This window comes from Pteropus vampyrus, unplaced genomic scaffold (assembly GCF_000151845.1).
Source record: "Pteropus vampyrus isolate Shadow unplaced genomic scaffold, Pvam_2.0 Scaffold46, whole genome shotgun sequence".
NCBI classification, from domain to species: Eukaryota; Metazoa; Chordata; class Mammalia; order Chiroptera; family Pteropodidae; genus Pteropus; species Pteropus vampyrus.
In genome coordinates, this window is record NW_011888827.1 from 5,430,257 (window position 1) to 5,434,875 (window position 4,619).

Here is a 4,619-nt window from a genome sequence, read left to right on the forward strand (position 1 = left end):
GAGGCCGCGGCCGCGGAGCCGGAGTCTGGCCGAGGGCAGCCGTCGCCCTCTCCTGGCTTCGGGGCGCGTCGGTCACGGTCTTTCTTACCTTTTAAAAATTCAGCCAGCCTCACACAGCTTTGTTTCCAGTGGAAGTGACATGCCGATTTCGTAGGGAAAACATAGCCATATAAGTATATGATATCCCGAGGTGCGTTCTTTTAGGGCAGATTTCGGTAAGAAAAAGCAGTGTTCCTAAGGCAAAGTGGAACGTGGATTTAAATGCTAAGAATTAGGACAAACCAGCTAATGCCGGTTTAGAAACTGTAAAATTTATTATTTCTTCCACATTAAAATAGGAAGCCCCCAAAGGAAATACGGTGAGATGGTTCAGTTAATAATTTGTTACATGTTTTATAGGTAGGTGCAGTGCATTCAGTATAGCATTTGCTATTCAGTTTATCACATAATACTGGAAAACAGTGAGGGAAAGAATCCGAAGGGATTCTACTAAATGCATAGGACACATGAGTGGAGCTACAATGTGAGCACTTGGATGGAGGCCCCTTAAAGTACTATGCAACAGTGTATACTGGTCAAACCTTGAAGAAGCACAATTCAGGCTGGTGCATTTTAGAGTGGGTTGATACAAATTATGAAAATGTTCATATTCTGGAGATCTTTATGTTTGTTTTTGCTAGTACTGGTATTTTATCAAAAAGACCATTAAGTCCTTGATAAAATGAGGGTGGAGTAAGTTTTGCAGAATCAGTGATGAAAATATGTACTTGCAGTTGAACTGAGAAAAGGCGGGAAAGGTAGCCAGTAGTGCAGAGAGGTTAAACGGTCTCTGGAGCTGGGTAGCCTAAACTGAAATCCTAGCTCCGCCCCTCACTGTGGCAAGTTATTTCACCTTTGTGCTTTAGCTTCCTCATCTCTGAGGTTGGGGAGAAAAGCACGAGGTTGTGTGAGTATTTATTAATATAAGTAAAACACTTTAACAGCGCCCAGTCCAGAGTAATGCATAGGAATTTGTTATTATCGTTATTAGTATTAGTATTGAAATGTGCTCCTTACCAGATTTTGGCTAATTGTGTTTACTTCAACCAAGAGTCCATAATGTTTATTGTTATTATTCACACAGTTTAAGATGGTTAGTTATATTATTAACCATAATTATTTTCCTTACCTAATTGTCCTACGTTTATGTGGTATTTTTCCTTTTCATAGTGCCTTACAACCACTAATTGTATGAGGAGGTCTGTTTAAAACAGGCTTACTTAGTGTTGTTTGCATTTGATGATGCCTGTCTTCGTATACTTAGTATAAACAATAAAATACGTTTTACTCTAGATCAATATCAATATTTAAGATGATGATTCATCTACCTGATGTCTAGGTTCCAAGACATACAAGTTGGACTAGAATTGTAGTTGAGCAGATCTTCTTACCTCCTATTCTTATCCCAGAATTCCTGTAGTGACACCAAGATTATCACCAGCCCTCTGTATGGCCACATTTGGCCCTACTTCAACAAAGTGTCATTTGAGAAAACAAACAGAAGCTTCCCTTGGCCTCCAAAACCCTTAGATGTGGTTGCCTCAAATTCCTCAATTAGAACGTTATTTTTTTTTTTCATTTCATTGGCTTCAGCCAAATAAGAAATTTAGTCCCTACTAAAACTAAAATACTCTTGGGAGAGATAACACATTGAACTTTATCATTCATTATACCCCATGGCGAATGAATTTGTTAAATTCTTTTCTGAATGAAGTTTAATCAGTGAGGACACAGAAGAATCCATAAAACTGAAACTCAGTTGGGATAGAGTTGAAAAAAGAAACAGAAAGAGGAAATAGATGATTCCTACTTTCAAAGTTTGGCAGACTTCCGGTTAAATATACGGACTGAATTTAGCAACATTCCCTTCTCAAATCCCATAAAATTACAGGAAGGGAATTTTTCAAGTTATAAACAAGTAAGATTGGAGATAGCAGCAACAAAATTTTGAAAATTGGAAAGTTGCTGTAAAGGGGGTAACTGATGTGGCTGACCTAAAAAAGCTGAATGAATCCTAAGGCAGCAATTAAGAAAACCAAGAACTGAAGTGCTTTGTTATTACATTCACAGAACCTCTCAATGGCTCGGGAATTGGTTACCTCTGGAAGTGGAAATAAAAGTGGGACCAAAATTAGAATAGAGTGAAAGTTTGCTTAGAATTGGATAGATCCTTCTCCACTCCACAAGATTGTTGGAGACTGCCCCCTTCCCACCCTGATATGAGATTAGAGATTAGAAAGAACAGCAGTTCCATACTGGGAGAAAAAAAAGAAGAGGATAAAGTGAGAATAAACTTTGTAAATGTTGAGATACAGGACCCCAACCCTCATTTTTCTCTTGGCTCAAAATACAGGCATCAGGCTGATCTTTCCACGTAGAAGATAATACGGTGTCCTGTCTGGAGAAGCTGACAGTTCAAAAGACCTAATAATTCTGCAGCGGGAGCCCAGGCAACTCCACAGTGCAGCCCTCAATGGATAAGCTTTATCCACATGTTCAGAGCTTCAATCGGTTTTTTTTTTTGTTTTTCATGAATCTCTCTTAAATAGGATCAGACAGCCTTGGGTCATCAGCAATTTGAGGAAAGCCTGTAATATTAATGATAGAGACGAGACCAGTAGGAAAAAAAAAAAGGACAAAAAAGAAACTTGGAAGAAACAGAGTTGCTTGCATTGAAGAGAGAGGGATGAGGAAGAAAAAAAAAACCCAAACATAAAAACGCTATCATTAATATTTACAGAAAGATAAAAGAACATACTGCATCTGTGAAACAAGGAGGGTGTGCTATTTTTTTTAAAGCAGCATTTAGAAATCAATAAAGTGATAACGGAAATTAAAAACAGCCTATGAAAGATGGAAAATAAACTTGAAAAAAAAATCCCCCAAACTAGAGTAAAAATGATATAGGGATAAAAAAAATGGGGGTGAGGGGATCTTTTAAAAATTAGAGGGCTATTCCAGCAGACACAATATCTGAATAAGACAATAAAGAGAGAAAGTAATTGAACTAATTATTTAATATAATTTTATAGATATGAGTATCCAAACTGAGACAGTTCATTAAGTACCAGAACAATAAATGAAAACAAATTCATTCTAGTGGCCATTATGAAATTTCAGAACAGTAGGCTCAAGGAAAAGTCCCATGAAACTTGTAATGAGAGAAGAAAAAGAAAAAAACAAGCTCATACAAATAATCAAGAATTACAGTGACATGACACTTTTCCACGACAACATGGGAAGTGAGAAGGCATCAGGGCAATGCCTTCAAAATTCTGAGGTAAAATAATTTCAATCTAGAATTCTGTAGTAAGAAACTGTCAATTAAGTATGAGAGTTTTAAAATAACTCATTTCAGATGCGCAAATTACTGACATTTTTTTTTTCTACCTTGCACACTTTCTCAGGAAGCTATCAGAAGATGTGCTCCATCAAGACTCAGGGAGTAGACCAAGTGACAAATCGATGCAGGAATTAGGTAGCAGTGCCCACCATAAGAGGGAGGTGAAGGTGATTCCTAGGAAGATGGCGAAGCAGAATCCTAGGATGACAACTGTGCATCAACCAGCCCAGATCGGAGCAGGTCAGAAGAAATTTCCTCAAGAAGATGAAATTGATTGGTGGAATATCCATCCGTGTGTCTGGGCAGATTTCTAATGCAGAAGGAGAGTTTGATACAAAGAAAACTAAACAAGCGGGGAGAATCTAGATGTTTATTAACACCGAGGAAAATAAAACATCGTGCAGAGACAAGTAAGCATAGTATACATGGCTCAACTGTAAATAGTGCAGACATAACCATAATAACGTGAATACCGATCTAACTAAAATGATGGTATTATTGTTATATTAGGAAAATGATGAGCGAGTGGTGGAGGTGGGAATGGGGTGGGCGTGTGTGAGAGAGAAAGATAGCTAAATACTCTGTGGTGAGGAAAACAAATAAGAAGTAATGTGCATATTATTTAAAGAAAGGAAGTAAAAAAAAAAGTCCACTCGAAGTGTTGAAAAAGGTGGCCTCTGTGGAGCAGGAAATTAGGAGTTTTGGAGGAAGAACGAGCTTTCATAACAAACCTTGTAAAACCTCTTGACTAAACTGTATGCTGATGTAACGGATATGCCTAAAGCTTGTTAGGCAAAGGGAGAAGAAGCAAGAGACAAGAAATCCTTTCTGATGCATTTAAAAAATTTCATAACAAGGCATTATTAAGGGTCAGTAATTGTGGGAATAGAAAAGAGATGGTAGATTTGAAACATGAGGTGAGGGCAACCAAATTTTGTGATTAAATATAAGGAGAGAGGGAGAAGAAGTCAAAGATGTTGCTGGAGTTTCTAGTTGGATGAAGGTAGGTGAAGATTCCATTAACTGACAGAGAATATAGAGAGGAAGAAAAATGATGAGATGAGGGTTTTTTTTTAACGTTAGGTTTTATTACTAAATGATGACATCTACATCAAGATGTCTAATATGAGCCAATAAGTTTGGATTGAGAAATCAGGAGAGAGATCAGGGCTGGAAATAACGATTTGAGAGTCATCTCTTAAAGATGGTAATTGACATAAAGGAATCAAGTGAGGTA